Genomic DNA, 20881 nt, shown 5'->3' with positions numbered 1-20881 from the left:
TTATTAAAAGGTCCAGGTTTACATGTGACAAATATGCAGGCAGAAAATAAAGTATAGCTTTTTAAAAGATATTATTCCATTCTATCTTGACACTAAACAAAAAGGCTTTTAAAATGAACATTCTTATTATCTTGAAGTTCTTTTGAACATTTTTTTAGTGACAGTCTCATTTATGTGTCAACTGATTCAACTTCTTCCTGACATTGTCATTAAACCAATTTCAATTCTCCCTTTCTTTCTCTACAGACAGAATATATACTTAAAAACGTAAATAGATATCATCATTAAGGCAGGTTTATTCTGAATCTATAAGATATGACCAATCTACCTCTCTCCAACATCACAGTAAGTACAGATCATATGTTATGTTTTCTAACCATACACTGAAGAGATATATAAATGGAAAACACCATTTATATATCAGGTCTGCCTTTATCAATTCATTGCCATTCCTTGTTATTCATTAGAAACCTAGGTTTTCATGAAACTTAAAACAGAAATTCCAAAGGTTAGCTCTTCTCTTCCCTACTCAGATAGACAGAAAGGATACCTCTAGACTAGAGACAAACTTTAGAGCCCTTTCTAATAAGCCAGACACTGTATAACAAAAACCTAACCCTTAGAGGCTCAATATCAAGGTGATATTGATGAAAGAGCATAGACAAAGCACTACGCAAATGTAAATCCCAGGAAAACCTAATTCTCCTGGGCTGTTCCCTGGAGTGTTTTTCTTGCTGGTTCACGTGGCTGCCTTCCTGTCCTAAATGTTACCTGCAGAGGGTTCTGCCCTGACCCCCAGTCCAAGCTGGACGCCCCCTTACTTGATCCTCTGCACTGTTCGGGTCACTCTCAGAGATTTTACTTGTTCACCAGTTACTGGCTGGTGAGCTAGCTTCCCCACTGGAATGTCAGCAGGATCCACTAGACTGCCAGTTCCTGAAAGAACACTTGCAGCTCTGAAGCCTTCCCATAAATATTTGCTGAATGACTGAATATACCCACCAAACAGCTGATGCTGAAGAGGTTTTTATCTCAAGACTCCCTGGGCTTATTGATTATTCAATAAATATTTACTGAGTGTCTAATCTCCAAGAACCATTCTAGGCTCTAAAGATATGTTAGTAAACAGAATAGAAAATCAGGGCTTCCCTGGTGGCGCAGTGGTTGGGAGTCCGCCTGCCGATGCAGGGGACGCGGTTTCGTGCCCCGGTCCGGGAGGATCCCACATGCCGCGGAGTGGCTGGGCCCGTGAGCCATGGCCGCTGAGCCTGCGCGTCCGGAGCCTGTGCTCCACAACGGGAGAGGCCACAACAGTGAGAGGCTCGCGTACCACCAAAAAAAAAAAAAAAGAATAGAAAAGCAAAATCCCTTCTCTCATGGAACTTGTATTTTGGTGCAGAGAGACAGACAATAAATGAACACAGTAAGTAAATCAAGTATGTTAGAACGTAAGTGCTCGGGAAGAAGAGGAGCAGAGTGAGGGCGGTCGGGTGCCAAGATGGGGAGTGAGTGTCCCGGTCAGATGTTACAGGCTTAGTTCCTGTCTTGCTTTCAACTTACCAAAGAATCTTTAAACGTATCTCATTTGAATCTCGCCGTAACTCTGTATGCATCTTCACAAAGTTTCGAAGAATAGTACTGAGTGTCAGGAGCCCTCCGGCGTGGGCTTCCTTTTGCCTTTAACGACTTGTATGAATTCGGTGAAAAAACCCTTCTGGGCCTCAGTTTCTTCATTTGTAAAATGAAGGGGTTAAAACAAGATTCTAAAATCCTTTCAGGCCTGGAAATATTTTAATGACAATGTGGAACTTTACAGAAAGTTAAGGAACACCTGTCTTTTGGCCTGGAGAAAAGGCTTCCCTTGAGACCCCACCCCACGTGACTTAGACGGATTCACGGACACAGCCCTTGTTTCCCTACGGCAACACCAGACCCTGCACATCCCCATCTCCGCCTCGTAAATGATTAGCTGAACGTTTGTCCTCCCTGATCAATCGGAACCGAAAACTTGTTATCCACAGTTTGGTTCAGACCCTCTCCCCTGAACTCTGGCTTATCCTCAGCTGGAGCAGCAGGCAGACCCCATGAGAATCGGCTGGGCTCCGGAGAAGCCTTTCTCTGATCTCCCAGCCAACCAGGCCACCCTTTATCCCACTTTTCCCACCACTGGCTCTTTCTAGCCTTGTTTACTTCTCCTTAGGAAAGAAAAATTCTTTCTGCCTAAACCTTGAGACGCCTGCAAACTCATGCTCAGAGCATTCTTGATACTGCAACAGGCCCCTCCCCCTACTGCAACAGCCCCCCTACTGCAACAGGCCCCACCCTCTACTGCAACAGGCCCCTCCCCTACTGCAGCAGCCCCTTCCCATACTGCAACAGGCCCCTCCCCCTACTGCAACAGCCCCTCTACTGCAACAGGCCCCTCCCCTACTGCAACAAGCCCCTCCCCTACTGCAACAGGCCCCTCCCCCTACTGCAGCAGCCCCCTCCCCCTACTGCAACAGGCCCCCTCCCCCCACCCCAAGTAAATGGGAACTAGTGTCCCATCTGCTACCAACATCAAAGGGGCTGTTCCCATTGCAAGACACAGAGCACTGCACCCTAAAGTCCTCCTCACCAGATTTGCTCTCTAAATCTCACCTTCCAGGTCTCTCATCACCCCCACAAACGTTCATTCCTCTGCCTACTGCTTTCTTATGAAAATCGATACTGCCCTTTATAAAGTCAGTCCCATGTTCCGCCTGAGCTTCTCCATGTGCATCTCCACTCCTTACCCCATCAACTGAACTGAGACTCAGTTCTGGAAAGGGTCCTGGGAGCCAAACAACAAAACCCTGAAGCTTCCAAGAAGGTAGAGACGGAGGGGAGTGGTGAGCACCGGGTTATGTGCAGGTGCAGCTGGTACAAGTTCAACTACACACCTGGGTGCAGGGGCATCGAAACGGTGCCAGAGAAGGGCTGCCTGCTCGCCCAACGAACATAGACCCCCCCAGACCTTCTCACAGCCTAAGCCCCTCCACTGTGGTTCTACTGTTTGAAGACACGTCGTTCGGTCAGCATCCTCTATAAACGTGAGACAGTTCCATCAGATGCTCACTGAAGAAAGAAAAACCCACAGGGTTGGACCCCCTGAGAGAGAGATAGCATCAGTCCCCTACATGGCCCTTCCTCAGGGACTTTCAAGGGCAATTTTGTCGTCATGAGACTTTGGCTAATTTTATGTTCAGATTTTAGAAACTAACCCCGAAGGGAGAAGATAATGACATCTATGTAAATAAACTGAAGTGTCTGTTTGTCTGTCACTACAAGACACAAAAACGGCCAGATGGGTTTTGGGGATCTGTGGGGATTTTTCAACTAAATTCGGAGAGTTCCGAATTGGGGCAGAGGCATCTCAGAGAGGTCATTACCCCCCAAAGCAGCAGAAGTCAGAACTATTAGGAGAAACATGGCATATGGACTGAAAAGCTACAGCCAAGACACGCCGCAGTGGCTTTCAATACAAAGCTCAAAGTCAAAGGTCTCAAGAGCTGGTGATCTGAGCCGCAGGTGTTAGCTTGCTCTCCGTAGTGATCACACAGCGACGTGCTCCACTGCCTTGGAGCAGAGGCCTCTGTCTGTGTGCAGACGGCACATGATCTCCCAGCAACCCGGCCAGGAGAGCTGGCATGGCAGCATCCCACCAGGATCACACGGGTATTGCTGAAGCCCTGAAAATGAGCATTTGCACTGAATTTCACAGCTCATAAAGCATCACAAGCTCCATTAACTCCATGCAGGCAGAAATTTTTGTCTATTTTTTTCAATATTATAATCCCCAGTGCCTAGAACAGAAACCAGCGTACGAGGAGATGCTCCATACATGTGTTCAGTGAATTCTCACCACAGTCCTCTGTGGACTGAGGACACCACAGTGTCCCTATTCCAAAGTTAAGAACATGGAGGTCTGGGATTTGATGCCACTTGTCGGGACAAGTGTGGAGGGATGTTAGTGTGTCACTTGGGTCGTGTGAAATTCAAGCCACCTTAGACACCTCCAGCTGGAGATGCCAACCTCCCTTGTATCCGGAAGGGGTTTTTCTCTCCCACCAATTCCTAAAATACTTTTTATACCATTTCCCCACCTCAGGCAATTAACACATACTGCCTGGTTTTATGATGATCTCTGTGTGGGTCTTATTCTTCTAACTACTTTGTAAACTTGGCAATAGGATTAATAGTGTGAAATTCTTTTTGTTACCCTTATAGGACCTACCTAATATAAAGGCTATCACAGGTGTCAGGTGCTGAATCCGGGCAACTTACCCAAGATTCCTCTAGCAATGGCTGTCAATATGCCCACAAACCCATGTCTTTTTCTTCCTGGATACACAGCACATATACTTCCTAAACTCCTTTGAAGTTAGATGTGACAATGTGACTGAGCTCTGGATAGAATATGGGCAAGAGACACTCAAGTTCCCCGGGCTGGCCCATAAAAGTCCTGCTTAGTCCTCTACACTCTCCCTTATCTTCCCCTGCCAGATTCAGGGAATTCAGGGTGAACTTCAAGGCCTGAAAGGATGGCAGAGCCTGAAAGAGCAGAGCCTCACCACGTACATACGTGACCCTCCCTGGACTACGGTGTGAACAAAAAATAAATCTTGCATTGTTGAGCCAGTGAGGTTTGGGGATTGTCTGTTACAGCAGCTAGCATCTCCTGCCTCATACAGTTACCAGACTCGTCAGTACCAGATCTGGGTGCTTATTTTGTGATTCCTGGGCCAGTGCCCTTTCCTATCAGTTATCATGACAGCTTTGAATTTTTTATTGGAGTATAGTTGAGTTACAATGCTGTGTTAACTTCTGCTGTATAGCAAAGTGACTCAGTTTTATATATATATAGTTATATATATATAGTTATATATATAGTTATATATATATAGTTATATATATATAGTTATATATATGAGCACAAATATATACACATATATATGTGTGTATATACATATACACATATGTGTGTATATATATTCTTTTTTATATTCTTTTCCATTATGGTTTATCCCAGTACATTGAATATAGTTCCCTGTGCTATACAGTAGGACCTTGTTGTTTACCCATCCTATATGTAATAGTTTGCATCTGCTAATCCCAAACTCCCAGTCCATCCCTCTCCCTCCTGTCCTCTATGTCTGTGAGTCTGTTTCTGTTTTGTAAATAGGTTCATTTGTGTCATTTTTTAGATTCCACATATATGTGATAGCATATGGTATTTGTATTTCTCTGACTGACTTACTTCACTTAGTATGATAATCTCTAGGTCCATCCATGTTGCTACAAATGGCGTTATTTCATTCTCTTTTATGGCTGAGTAATATTCCATGGTACCACATATTCTTTATCCATTCATCTATGACCGCTTTGAATTTATTTAAATGAAGACACCATTGATAGCATACGTGATTGGAGCAGGAAGGACTTAAGTGAGGGGCTGGACTCCTCAGGTACACATGCAGGTCTTCTTCTAACAGCCTTTTGAATCACACTGGATGATAACCCCCTTGACATGGGATTCTTCCATCTTTCTCCTTGTGTCCCAGCTCTAGCAAGATCCACGAGAGCAGGGGCTTTGTTTCCTCATCTCCAGCATGTAGACCAGTGCCTAACAGGTACACAGTCAATGTATTTGGGGGTGGTGGTGCTGGTGGCCCAGCAGTTAGGATTTGGCACTGTCATTGCCATGGCCTGGGTTCAATCCCTGGCTGGGGAACTAGATAGATAGATAGATAGATATATTTTTTTTGAGTGAATAAATTTATAGATGGATGAAATTGCTCATTAGCCTTCATCACTCTGGCTCCGTGTTGAAATGGCCTGATTCTAACAATTTCTGCCCTTCTGGTTTCACTCCATGATGTTGTTATTCCAGAACAAATGAAGCAACGATGTCACAGTCTATGCTCTGCTAGACAACTGGAGTCCACCACCCCGTTTCAACACATTTCCGAGCTTTGAAACTGTCGTCGCCAAAAGGTGCTGACAATTCCAGGGAGAGGGAAAACAGAAAAGAACAGGTCCTCGTTAGGTACAGCACGTGAGACTGTCTGTGAAGCTCTACACGCTGTAGACTGAACTCATCTTGACGAAGCCATAAAGGGGACTGTTGCCCAAAACCCCCAACGCCGACGCATGGTCAGGACAGGAATCCATACTCCGCACTAGGCGGATGTTCCCACCACTTGGGGACTGCTGTTTTATCTCTGCCCACACCCAGGAGAACTTCTCCTGAATGACAAATGATTCTCTATCACAGGATGTTAAAATAAAATTCTCATGTGGTGTTCTGAGACAGATACCAGAAATTAAAGTATCAAATAGTTTGAGGGGAAGCAGCAGTTCCACAAAGCTCGTTGTTCTTTTGTTCCTGTTTTAGCAGCACTTTGAGTCTAGATGTTTCATGATAAGCTGTTGAATACTGTCCAGATCCCCAAGTCCTTACACGAACATTGGTGTCTCTCAGGAGGGCCTGTCTGTGCTCTGGGAACTCCCCGGGAAGGCACTGATTACACACAGCATGTTCCTAGTTCTGTCAAGACCTCAGCGTTAAACAAATGTGGTCCTGATGTCCTTATCTGTCAGACCCCAGATGTTGGAAGAGGCAGAGAAGAGGGTGGTCAGGAGAAAGAAACATTCTCCCCCAGGTGTGTGAAGTGCTCCAAAGTCCCTCACAAATTCTGCTGATACCTGACAGTATCACTAGGGTCTAGCAAACACCCACATCTTAGGTTCAACAATTCTTCACCCAGGATCCTAGACTTACATAAGCATACAAGTGTGGACAATGTTCTTCAAGTATTAAGACAGAAAAAGATGGAGACAACCTAAACATCAGTTGTCATGGAAATGGCTAAATAAATGATGGTGTGCCCACATTAGGCCATCTCACGCAGCCATGAATATCTACAATATTGAGATTTTATTTTAATCATGTTGAATATCTTGGGGGAGAAAAATTCTGGTGTAGGTATATGTGTCTGGAGAGACACAGATGAGTTCACTGTGACTTCCTGCAGGGAGTGAAAGGTTGGAAATGAAATTAAAATAGAAAACTTTTATCCCTTACTTTAATTACACTATATTGTCTGAGTTTTTTACATAGGCATGTATCATTTATCATTAAATTAAAATAAAAATGTAAAACTATGTAGCTGGTAGAAGTTAAAAATCCATAAGTGTAGATAGATGATAGATAGATAGATAGATAATAGATGATTGATAGATAGATAGATTACTTTATATTCATTCCTAAGACAAACCTACTGAAAGTTGGCAGTTCAGGATTTGACTGTCATGACAAGGACACAAAGAAAATTGTTCTCTTAAGATTAAAAGGAAAAAGCTACTGGTTCCAACTCATCTGGGGTAAAATGACTTCATATACCCTGGTGGAAGCCTTCTCCAATGTCAAATTCACCCATAGTTTCTCTCCCCTCTCTTCTGTGCTCATTGGTTAACAACGTACAAGCCATATGATGCCTTCTATCAGCAGAAAAATTTTGCCAACCCTGGATGTCAAGAACTGCCTCAAACAAAGTTTCAGCCTCAACTAATTTCGCCCTGCCCTCCAAGCCTGAGGCTGGGAGCTCCGAGGTTTCCAGACACACTGACGAATACTAAAGGGGATAAAGAGTCTCCAGTCACAAAACTCTGCCCTTTGTTCAAAACTGAGTGTGAACTGGGAAACTTAAGGTTGGAACCTCGGGCTAAACCTTTCATCACAACAGCAGAACTTTGGTCTCACCTTGTCTGGTCTCCCTCTCAGAGATTCAATTCCCACCCGCTCTCCACAGACCAGGAAGACAGCTCCTGGTCTCACCTGGACTCTTCTCTTTTTAGAAATGAAAGCAGAACAGAATCTTGACAAAGCTATAGATAATACATAAAGATACATAAAGATATAAAGTGAAAAGCACCTGCAAAATTCCCCACACGTACAAATAAGCACTGTTATCTTTTGATATATTGATATATCCTGTTGCATGTTTCCTATGTGCGTATATACACATGTGGGTATGTAAGTATAATATACATAAATAAAAGATTTTTTTAAATTATTGTGCTATTTGCTAGCCTGTCTTCTTTTAAATAAAGCTGTATCCCAGACATCTTTCATCTTTATTGGTCCGTAAACATAAATTTACACCATCACTTTTAACAGTCACATAGCATTTCCTTGTATAGATCAGTTATTATTTATTTAACCAATCCTCTATTGATTTACATTTAGGATGTTTCCTATTTGTCTCTGTGATCTGTTGATTCTAAAATCCGACCAAACACTGTCACCATCTGTGTAGTCTCAGATTAGAATAAAGGGCATCACCTCACCATCACCTCCTCTGTGCCCTTTGGACCATGGTGGGTTTGCTGGAGAGAGAATTAGAAAGTGACCAAGTTGATGAGACTTTAGAAATTCCAACTTATTACAAGAAGACTTGAATGAAGAAATGCAGGACTTAGCAAAATAGAGCACAAGTTTAAATGCAATAGGGTTTGCAAATTTATCGTTATAACACCACTATATTCTAAAGTACAATTTATAAAAAGGACTAAACTTGGCTATCACTTCAAATACTGGGATGCATCCGTCTATGTCATTTTCCTTCTTTTCCTCTCAGAAACGATGTTTCGGGTCTTCACTTACCTGAAAGCGTTGCTGTTTCTTGAAGGGTCACTGACGTCACCTCATCACTCCTTGTCGTTCTCAAGTAAAAATATTTCTGATGGATCCACGAGTGTTATCAGTCTTCACATCTGTTCCATAGCATTGGTGAGCAGCATACACGCTACTGAAATGTCACCCGCTACCTATTCAATTAAAACCATAAGCAACTTAGCAGAATTATCTTAGTATTTCCTTTAGCTTACAATTCCTTTCAGAGGTTGGAAGTCGTGTTGGTTTCTCAGGGCTGCCATAACTAAGTACCTCAGGCTGGGTGGTTTAAACAGCAGATATTTATTTTCTCACAAGTCTGAAGGCTAGAAACCAGAGGTGAAGAGCGGGCAGGCTTGGCTTCTTCCGAGGCCTCTCCTTTGGGCTTGAACACGGCCATCTTCTCCCTGGGTGCCCGTGCGGTTTTCCCTCTGTGTGTATCTCTGTGCCCTAGTTCCTCCCCTTATAAGGACATCAGTCCTAATGGACTAGGGTCCACCCTCATGACCTCATTTTAACTTAACTACCTCTTTAAAGATCCTAGCTTCGAATACAGCCACATTCTGAGGTACTGGGGATTAGGGGTTCAACATGGATTTGGGGGATGGGGGACACAATTCAGCCATCGTAACAGATGAGATATAGTTCATGAGCAATGGGATTAAAACTCAAAAGATGAGGGTCTGGTCCCAGCTCAGACACGTACTATGATGTCACCCTGGACGAGTCCCTTAGCCTCCCCAGGTTTTGGCTTCCTTGGCGGGTGGTGACAAAGCCCCTCACCAGTGGAGGGAGCCAGGCTGTCCTGAGGCCCCCATTACCTGCCCCAGAGGAGCGACTAGGGCACAGACCCCTTCACAAGACACGTTCTAGGGCTTGCCCACCTGGTCACCTTGAGAATCTGGCTGGGCAGCCCTCTCGGGAGCAGACCCTGTTGGCTGGGCTCAGAGAGCCTGGTGTATAGAAACCAGGAGAGGCCCTGGGACACGTAGAGGTCCGTCCCTGCTGGACACACTCGCCTTGCGAGTCAAAGTGGCCACGAGAAGGACCTGTAGGGTGTTAAAAGTCAGAACAGAGGAACATCACAGGAGCCTGCTGGAATGGTCCTCAGCTCTGACTGCTTCATGCACTCGTACTCATTACATGGCCATGCTAAGGACATAGAGATTAAGTCCTCTAGTTAGAAAATCGCCAATGAACAGCACACGGTGAGCAAATTCTGTATCTGCCCACCTTTCCTATCCCAGGAAATTTAAGTCAATTAAAATAAAATAAAATTTAAAAGTCAGTTCCTCAGTCACAACTCGCCCCATTTCAAGTGCTCAGTGACAACATGTGGCCAGTGGCTACCACACTGGACAGTGTACATGTGGAACATTTCCATCAGTGCAGAAAATTCGACTGGGCAGAGCTGCTATAGCCTATACAAAAAGTTCAACTGTTAGTTTCTAATTTTTCTACTCCATGACTCTGAACATGAGCACTGAATACATATTTCCTCAAGAAACATCTCTGGCATTCATGTTTTAAGTTACTGCACATGTAATATTAACATTAACAATACTAATAGTCTGTACTATAATACTTAGACGTACTTCACATATGTAATTCATTTAATTATTACAAGGACTCTATAATGTTAGTACTATTACTGTCCCAATTTTACAGATAAGTGAATTGATGCACAGAGAGGTTAATCTCTCCACCAAAGGTCACACAGCTATTAAGAGACAGAGTTGGTTTGAAACCCAGGATGTTTCTGAGGCTCTTACTGTGCAAGATGACATAAGTTGACCAACAGCTGGTCAACCTCGCCATGCCTCAGCTTGTTTAGTTAACTGTCACCTTCAGAGTCCTTCACTACCTCCTAAAAATATATGTTAACTGAAGCTGGAAATGCCTCAGAACTTGGTTAGACTCTGAATCACAGCCGAGGGCTTATACGAGGAGCCACACGGCTCTAATTAGATTGTGACGGCGTTGGACTACAGCTTCACGAAGTTTAGCACCTACACTTCGAGTCATCATAAACAGTTACAAGATATGGTAGACCCTCAACACTCAGGGATTCCGGAGGTGCAAATTCATCTTCTTGCTAACATTTATTTGTCTCTCCAACATCAGTGCTCCCAGAGCCTTCACGGTGGTTGGCAGACCCGCCCAGAGAGGTGAAACGTGTCACCGCAAGTACAGGTACCCAGCTGAGGATGAGCGAGGTGACACTGCCTTCCTATTTCAGCTCTCACACTGTAAAAAGTGTCCTTTCCACACTCTGTCTGGTACCATATTTTCAAATTTTTGTGTTTCTTGTTGGTGATTTCACTGTTTCAAATGGTCCCCCAAGTGTCCTGCTAAAGTGCTATCTCATGTTACTAAGTGCAGGACAGCTGTGACGGCTTTAACAATATATAACGAGATATCTTTAAACTGTTGCCTACTGAGTATGAAACATCCAGGTGGCCTTGCTGGCCTCTGTCCAGAAGTGACTTCTTTCTCTCAGTAACATTTTATACACATACCCTTCTGGTAGTTACCAAAAACTTTCATATATACTTAATGTACATGTGTGATCTCCTTATTATTGGCAGATTGCAAACTTGATGACAGGAGGTACGGTGTGTAATTTATTTTTATAAGTTCTTATAGCGCCCATCTAGCACAAAGCCTTGTGTGTAGTTGGTGCTTAATTCATGTAATGCGTTAAAGAATGGGTGGATGGACGGACGGACGAACAGACGGCTTCCAGCAGTCTCAGAGATGTGAGGTAAAAGACAGAAACGTGAAAAATGGATCCCAAGTAATGGAATTCTGATCTGAAATTTGCTACCGGGAAACATGAGTTCTGCTTTGTTTTATGTTCGCTTAAATGTATAAGCTGACGGTCTTTCAGAGAATTTATCAAACACGCAAAGAAGAAAAAGAGTCAAATTATGAAGCAACATGGATTAATGTAGCTGCTCGGAAACATTTCTACTTATGAAACACATTAGAGGTGATGTGACATAATTAGCAGCGTTAATCGTACTAAAGGTGATTTCTATGGTAACTCAGCACATCAATTCTGTGTATATTATTAATTCAGGAGATAATTTTTCAGGCTACAAACTCATAGCTTGTAAAAATTAAAACATCCATTAAGTAACTCCATTACCTCTGCTATGTAATCACTGGGTCTCCTGAAGGATTGATGTTCACTCTTATTAGTGATTCTCGCTTGTCTTCACCCTCCTAGCAGGACAAGCCCCTCTCCAGTAGGACTATACGCTTAATAGTAATTATCATTGCAGCTATCATGGTTGATCTGACTGGTCTGTAGGAAATGAGCTGCTCATCTTTGGGGATCAATTGTCATTTAATACATCAGAAAAGCAATTAGCTAAGTAGTAACCTAATATTCTGTGACTACCCATCCACCTCTAAAAGGTAGCTAGTTTATTCCCAGTTGACTCATGAAACAAGCCCTAAGGTTATTGCTAAGTATTATTTACAGAGAGAAATCCTTGCCTTCTCCAGCGATTAAATACAACTTGCCGTTCTTTAGTGTCAAAGGTAATATTTCAAATTAAAGTAGTCCCCCCAAATGCCCTTATCTCCTGCCCCACTCAGCACTTTGAGAACATCTGGGCTTGGCTTTTTACGTCTTTGATCTTCCTAGCTTCTCTGAGCCTCTACTCTTATCAATAAAATAATCTTGCCAGGATACCGCACATTTATGAGATAATATTGATGTGTCTAAAGGCCACACATAGCTCATCAATAAACGTTACCTGGGCTAACGGATTGTGAGATTGACACACGTTCCCGCACGGAAGCTATGCTGTTCTCCTGTGCAAGCGAGCCGATGGGATTTTTCAGTTTCCGATTTCTATGTGAAGCACAAACACAAAATCTTCTAGCATCTTCTGGTTCCACAAGGATCAACTCAGCCTCTTCATTTGGTATTGACAGTCTCCTTTCACTGCCAAGGTCACACATAAAATAGCAAGTCAGCTAAAGCGTGAGAAAACTAAGGGTGGTGCACGAAGGAAGGGCCGAGGAAAGGACCATGGATCTGCTCTGTCCAACCTCCCTGCAGGTTGCCACGTTCCTGATCTCTGCCTGAACCTATTCTAGTTCGTTATTCTTTAATATCCAGCCCCGGGACTCTGGTCTTGCCGCGTTTTATAATAAACCATGTTGCATTTATCTTGATCCATTCTGAAAATACTGATCAAGCAGCTGCTTTGGGCCAGGCTCGGGGTGGATATGGGTCCTGCCCTCCAGAAGCTACACCAGTTGGAGGGAAGAGCATCGTGGTACACAGATCAGCAAGAACACAGTACAGACCTGTTGATTCTAGCCAAGGGCTCACTCCACCCACAGCCTGAATGAAGCCTGGTACAGCCAGACATTTGCCAGCTTCATAATTAATCCTGCCTGCCTCCACCCAGCTCTTCCTCGCTGGCCTCTGTCCTCCTCGACACCCTCCCGTTTCCTCCCGGAACCTCCTGCATCAGCTTGTCAGGGGCCCCCTCAGCTGTATCACTGGCTCTGGAGCACACGGCCTGCCTGTGTGTTCAATGCCTGGGCTTGGGTCAGCGTTCAGAGCCCTCCTCTTGACCTTCCCCAGAGCTCCTTGCCCCCATGACCCCTTCCCCTGGTTGGAGGTTCTCAACGATGCTCCACAAACACTTGGTGGTCCCAGAGCCCTTCGAGGTGTGCGCAAGGTCAAGATGTTTCGTGATGACATTTAGACCTTTCCCGCCGCAGGGACGTTCGCAGTGATGGGGCAAAGTGATGGTGGGTAAAATTGCCGGTGCTTAGCATGGATCAAGGCAGCAACACCAAACTCTACCAGACGTCACTGAATTCATCACCACCGCTTTTGTTTAAAAAAAAGCCAGAGCTACCTAAGGAGCTGGCTACCAAGACGGCCTCCTGGAGCAATGCCACTTCATTTGTGCAGGGCCATCTGGCTAGGTCTGGACTGGGATGTGAGTGAGAAATAAACTCCTAGATTATTGAAACAACTTTTTCATGTGTCTTTTGTTACAATATGGCTTGTACCAAAATTAATGCATAGTTGAGGACAAGTTCTTAATAGCTACATTTGTTTCTACTGTATTCAGAGGTTTGGATCTCAGAATTTCAAGGGCTAATTCAACATGAGGAAGCAAAATCAATGACTGTTAGGCCCTATCGCAAAGTGCTGGGAGGCTGTGATTCGCCATTACTCTTCCCCAAGTTGGGAGTGTCAAGGCTCTGGGCCCACTAACTCCACCATAAATAGACACTTTTCCAAGAGATACCTCTGCACTTCTCTGCAGCATCTTCTTGCCAGACAGTTTGCCAAATGCTTCAGAGAATGTGAAATGTAAGAAATTATTAGGGGGCTTCCCTGGTGGCACAGTGGTTGAGAATCCGCCTGCCAATGCAGGGGACACAGGTTCGAGCCCTGGTCTGGGAAGGCCCCACATGCCACGGAGCAACTAAGCCCATGCGCCACAACTACTGATCCTGCACTCTAGAACCTGCGAGCCACAACTACTGAGCCCGCGTGCCACAACTACTGAAGCCCGCGCGCCTAGAGCCCATGCTCTGCAACAAGACAAGCCACCACAATGAGAAGGCCGCGCATCGCAACGAAGAGTAGCCCCTGCTCGCCGCAACTAGAGAAAGCCCACACACAGCAATGAAGACTCAATGCAGCCAAAAATAAATAAATTTATTAAAAAAAGAAATTATTAGGAAATCCTTAGAATGTATTACAGTGAAGGTATTCATAATTTTTTATCCATTTCTAAAACTCTAAATCTGGGGATTTAATTTAAGGGATTACTTAATTTTAAAAGTGGGAAAAGTGTTATACAGATACCTATATATTATTTTAATATTTTTAACAAGAAAAATTGCAAACAAATGTCCCATAATTGAAAGATGACCAAATAAATTATGGTGTAGCCTCTCTCTGGTTTTTTAATTAATATGTCAAGAATTATAAGCATGAAGAATATAGAAACATGTAATAATAAGCCTAATACAAAGGTAAGTCAGGAAAACAGAATAAAAGTTTTACTTCTACTATGATTTTAAGTATGAAAAATAACATATCCATTAGGACAAGCAGCAGCAAAGAAACAGAAAACTAGGAGGATATGGGTTACAGGGCTGGGGCTGATACTCTGATGATGCTGTTTGCTCTTTTTTTTAAAAATATATATTTATTTATTTATTTTTGACTGCATTGGGTCTTTGTTGCTGCGCGTGGGCTTTCTCTAGTTGCGGCGAGTGGGAGCTACTCTTCGTTGCGGTGCGCGGGCTTCTCATTGTGGTGGTTTCTCTTGTTGCGGAGCACGGGCTCTAGGTGCGCGGGCTTCAGTAGTTGTGGCACGCGGGCTCAGTAGTTGTGGCTCGCGGGCTCTAGAGCACAGGCTCTGTAGTTGTGGCGCATGTGCTTAGTTGCTCCGTGGCATGTGGGATCTTCCCGGACCAGGGCTTGGACCCGTGTCCCCTGCATTGGCAGGCGGACTCTCAACCACTGCGCCACCAGGGAAGCCCCTGTTTGCTCTTTTAAATTGTCCATGACTGTTGCTTTTGTACTATTTGAGCAATAAATGGTTTTTCTTTTTAATTTTCTTCCTTTTTCCATTTCTCTTCAAAACTTATGGGGATAGAACATGCTTGCTGGTTAGTACAACACCTGTGGCACACAGCACCCTTCCCAATGTCCCCAGCCAGGTGACAATACACAGCCAGGTGGGAGCCCCTCCATGGCTTTGTCCATGTTTACACAAACAATGCACACCTAGAGTCACACTTTAGGGAAGCTCTGTTTTTGATACTTGCTCTTATGAAAAAAGAAAAAGAGATGATGATGAATGGATTACCCTGCTATGTTTTTCATGCTTAACGGTACATTCTTGATATCTCTTTAAATCATTCTTTTCTTTTAATAGCTGTATAGTAATGTATTGACTATTTTCAAACAAAAATAAAATAAAAGGCATTGCCCTCCCATTACTCGTTTTGCTGCCTCACCCCTGCCACAGTATCTTGAGCGAATTCCCCGAAGTGCCCGGTCTCTTGACCTGCTCGTGACCTTTGCAGTACTCACATCAGTAGGTCTGGTGCAGCTACAGGATCTGTGTAACCAAGCGGGAATGTTCAGCCCAGACACTGAGAGACTCAGGGCAGCTTTCCCCTCCCGAGACCCCGGAGAGACATCCAAGGATGTCTTCACCTGCTAATGAGTTGTCCGCTCTGTGCTGTGACAATTCTGCCACAGTGCAGCGTCCTCGCTACTGATTTCATCTCTAGAACACACTGCACAGATCTGGGGAGAATTTTCATGGCATCAGTAACTTACTTTTCTTATCTTCTTCCAATTTAAGATAGAGGTCTTTGATGATTTGTAGATGACCGTCCTTCCATCAAAATCAAATAATTCATAAAGTCAGCTTCACAAACAGGTGATATAAGGTAATTTAGGGAAAACTACAAGATTCAATGTGTGCTTTTAACAGCTCAAACTTGGCTACCTCTGAAATTTTGCAATTGCTTCATGAAATGGTTCAAAAGATCGTCTCTCCAATATTTCACTTACTGAGTAGTTTTGTCTTTCCCCATCACTTTGTCCATCACAATTTATCAGGTCTTCAAATACACCTTGTCTGTACATACAGATACCCTCCTTAGGACACTCTCCTTTGCCAGTGAAATATCTGATTTGATTATAAAACACTTCTTTCTTCTTGCTATCATGTATCCTTCTGAATTGATAGCATATGAGTTAATCGACTGGGTGGATGTGAAGATGAAAGCCCCGATAATTAGAGAGTAGATTAATCATTTGTCTTACAGTCAGTTCATGAACTCAAAGCCTTTTCGATAATGTATCATATGAAGTCATTCTCCTGAGACCAACATGAACAGAGAAAAAGCAAGAGAAGTAAGACAGAAATATATATACTCTGTCCGTTTCTAAAGCAGAAAAAAAGCTGAAAAACTTTTGACTAAAGGCCTTAAACTGTCTGGGCACAAAAGACAATACTTTGTAGAGTCATTGATCCGGAAGAGAGTTGGCAGAGAATACAAAAGATTACAGTGTAACACCACATGGAGAACAGCCAGGTTCCTTTGATCCACAGAGAACTCCACACAAGAAAGATCTAAGGCTGTTGAGGGGGTGGGCCTTCAGCTTGCTTCTAACAAACAGAGCATCGGAAAGGTGAAGGGATTTCACAGGTATATTCAAAATCACTGATCAGTTGAATAAGTTACCAAAAAGGGAGACTATCCTGCGTGGGCCTGACCTAATCAGGTGAGGAAGAGATTACAGAGGGGTTGGTAGGTTTGTTCACTAGCTTGATTGTGCATCAAGGTGATGCTGTAACAGGTGTATACACGTGTTAAGGTATATCACCTCGTAAACTCTAAAAATGTACAGTTTGTTTATGTCAAGTATACCTCAATAAGGCTGTTTTACAATTTCTACAGTGATACCCCGTCACACTCAGAATAAAATCCAATCTCTCTCACTTGGCCCACAAAGCACTGCACACTGTGGTCCTCAAAGCTCATCTCCCACCACTCTCCCCTTTGTTCACTCTTTTGTAACCACAAAAGTGTCTTCTTCCTATTATTCAATAGATCAAATTTATTCTCACTTTTTTTTTGCATCTGATTTTCTTCTGCCTGGAACACTCTTCCCCTGACTCTGCCCCTTTCATTGTTCAAATCTTAGCTCAAACGTCCATTTCTCAGAGAAGCCTTCTCTTCATCCCACCTACAGTGGCCCCCTAAACCACCCATCACTGTTTAATCCTTTGCAACACTTGGTCCTACTTGTTCCAGTGTCTATAGCATCACCTGTAGGAGTGCCTAGGGGAAGGTCTACGCTGAGATGAGTCTGGAGGACGATTACATTGTGTTGGCAGTGGAGGTGGGAGGGAGTGAGGAGCCCATGAGCATAAGCAGAGAGAGGAACAAGGAAATCAGCCTGGAAAATATCTGGGACTAAAAGCATTACCTGCATTTGGGAAGCAGTAACTGTCCAACGTGAATGTAAACTGATGTGACCACTATGGAACTCTAATTTGAAAAGTTACATGCACCCCAGTGTTCATAGCAGTGCTATTCACAATAGGCAAGACATGGAAGCAACCTAAGTGTCCATCAATAGATGAATGGATAAAGAAGATGTGGTACCTATATATATACAATGGAATATTACTCAGCCATGAAAAGGATGAAGATTTAGCCATTTGCAATGACATGGATGGACCTAGAGATTATCATACTAAGTGAAGCAAGTCAGACAGAGAAGGACATACTACATGGTATCACTGATATGTGGGATCTAAAAAAGGATACAAATGAACTTATTTACAAAACAGAAACAGACTCACAGACATAGAAACCAAACTTATGGTTACCAAAGGGGAGGGGGGAGAGGGATAAATGAGGAGTATGGGATTAACAGATACACACTACTATGTATGAAATAGGTAAGTAAGGATTTACTGTATAGCAAAGGAAACCCTATTCAGTATCTTGTAACAGCCTGTAATGGAAAATAATATGGAAAATAATATATAGATAGATAGATATAGATAAAGGTATAACTGAATCACTTTGCTGTATACCTGAAACTAACACAACATTGTAAATCAACTGTAGTTCAATAATAAATAAGTGAACATAAACGTCCAGCACGGAGTTACAGACATGAAGCAGCCACCAGGTCAGGCAAAGTCTTGTGTACGATGCTTGAGAAACAAGACTTCACGCTAAAGAGGTTTTAAGTAGGGTGGTGACAAGCTAACTTTTGTTTTCAGTTATTTGCTCTGATGGCAGACAAAATAAGAAACGCTGGTACTGAAGATAGAGGAAAGTGGAGTATTCTGAGATGTATTTAAGAGATGAAGTAAACAGCACTCAGCGACTGATGACTGTTATATGAAAACGTCACATCTATTCCCCACGCCGTTAGTTGGCTTGTCTAGACAGAGGACGGGACCACCCATCTGAGAGCTAGAATACAAAAGGAGCTAGTTTAGGTGACGTGTGGACATGTTGAACTTGACGATTATCCTTCATGGCCAGGAAGGGATATCCAGCAGTCTGGACACTTATGAGCTAGGCCTGGGGAAGCAGGCTGATCTGAAATCATTAAATTCCAAGCCATGAGAACAACTGCAATTATCCCAAGAGAGCTTGTGTGAGTAGGAGAGCTTTGAGCCAGGAATGGAACCACTAGGAACAGCATGATCATCTCTAACATTTATTGCCACTTGCTGTGTGACTGTGCTCTGTAGGCGCTTTGACTATCTTAGCTCATTTAATCTCATATCATAAATCTGCTTTCCCATCTTTCTTACTGGAATCTTCTGCAACCAGTTCGTAAAAAGTACCTACATTTACATGGACATCAAGCTTTTCTATTTAGTAAAGTAATTTATGATCAGACTTTCTCAGAATGTTTTTAAACTCTGCAATATTTTGCCTATCTTCTAGGATCAGAATCTGATGCAGTAATAAAGACATTTGCCTTATTATTCCAGCAAATGGAATACATTTGCCGGAATACATCCCAGCAAATGTATAGATATAATCAAAACTCACCTTTGAAAACAAGTCTACCAAGTCATGCTTCTTTTCTAAAAATATAGTTATTCTCTCAGTGAGTAACTGGTTTTTAAGTCAACTACTCTGTGAGAAGATATAAATTACGAGGTTTCCTGGGGCTCTGAAGTTATGAAACTCATTCTGCCTGCTTACTTTGAAAGAGCTATTTTCTTTGAGTCAGAAATTTACTTATACAGACTATTGTACCATAATATTGGACCTCTAGAATAGGAAATATTCTACTTTTATTCCATTTACATGTATTTCTTTCTAGAGTTCATTGCTCAACATTCAATGAAGAACTGTTAATTGTATGGGTAATGACTGTGTTTTTCCTCTCAGATATATCACTTAATGAATTTAATTAAGAATGTTATGGAGGTCTGCTTCTTAGGAGGACATTTACAACTTATTATGGGCTTTAACAAATTAAGAATTTGTTCCATAAAGTCAGATTATTACAGAAACATCAAATTAAATTTTGGATGGGTTTATCACTTAATCATTCAGGGTGAGTTTCATGATGCTTAATTTCTCCTGAGTTTAATTATGAACTTCTAATGCATTTATAATTAGCATGAATCTTAACTTGGCACTTGTACATATACTGATTTCTTAAAATTCATCACCTCAAGACTGTAGCAGACATTTCCGTAAATATCCCTGCTTCCTTTTGTTGCTGTTTATGTCTCATCTGCTCCCTACGTAACTATACTATTATTGGTTAGGTTCTACATTCATTATTTCACTTAATCACCGTGCAATACCACTTATAGGATTAAGTGTCATTATCTGCATTTTATAGATGGAAAATAAAAAGGAAGGCAAGTGAGATTAGAGAACTTTCCCAAGTTCAAACAACAGAAGTGGTAGAATGAGGATTTGAACTCATGCCTTTCTGATTCCAGAGCTCGCACTTCTTCATCTCAGCTCTGATGAAAGCCTCTTTAAGTAGGGCCACTGCGTGATCCACCTTTGTATCACAACCCACGCGTACTGCATCCAGCAAGTAGTGGAGCTGAATACTGTCTGATTGGATCAATGAAGGAATAAGAAAATGCTTGCAAGATAAAGTTATGTGGGAACATATAATATAGAAATTCTCAAAACACACCTGGGGTATACAGAGAAGGAGTCCCACCCCAAGTTTGCAGGTGAGGAAACCAAGCCTCAAAAGCCGACACAGCTAAGAACAACTAGTAACTGGTAGGTTTGAGAGTCACACCAGGTCTTTTATCCCCAGAATCAGGTCTGTCTGCCCTGCATCCCATTGTCCTGCATTGCAGAGAGAGAGATCAGAAAGCCTGGCTCAGAGAGGCCATGCAGCAGAGTGGTGATGAGGATGGACTTCGGTGTCAGCACAAACTCTGATCAAGACCCCAAACCCTACTTATGAGTGATGGGATCTAGAGCAATAAGCCTTAAGACTCCTCATCTGTGATGCGAGAAAAACAGAAGCTCCCACCTTACAGGACTGTTTGGAGCATCATATGAGATAATACGGTAGCATCTAAGCTCAGAGTAAGGGACTCAATATACGTCACCCAATATTTTATATATTCTTTTTGCTGCAAAACAGAG

At 42.9% G+C, this 20881-nt stretch overlaps 1 protein-coding gene across 1 annotated transcript in view; it reads right to left on the bottom strand.

Annotated features, from left to right (window-relative positions):
• Positions 1-20881, bottom strand: part of LOC137210455 (uncharacterized) — a 70319-nt gene that overhangs the window by 5692 nt on the left and 43746 nt on the right. The window contains exons 16-17 of the mRNA XM_067712342.1: positions 12463-12653; positions 8687-8850 (exon numbers count right to left, since the gene is read on the bottom strand). The gene's annotated coding sequence lies outside the window, so the exon portion shown is untranslated. The remainder of the gene's footprint in view (positions 1-8686; positions 8851-12462; positions 12654-20881) is intronic.

Source organism: Pseudorca crassidens, chromosome 17 (assembly GCF_039906515.1).
Source record: "Pseudorca crassidens isolate mPseCra1 chromosome 17, mPseCra1.hap1, whole genome shotgun sequence".
NCBI classification, from domain to species: Eukaryota; Metazoa; Chordata; class Mammalia; order Artiodactyla; family Delphinidae; genus Pseudorca; species Pseudorca crassidens.
The sequence above is the reverse complement of the archived record's forward strand: the minus strand, read 5'-3'. Positions and strand labels throughout refer to the sequence as shown.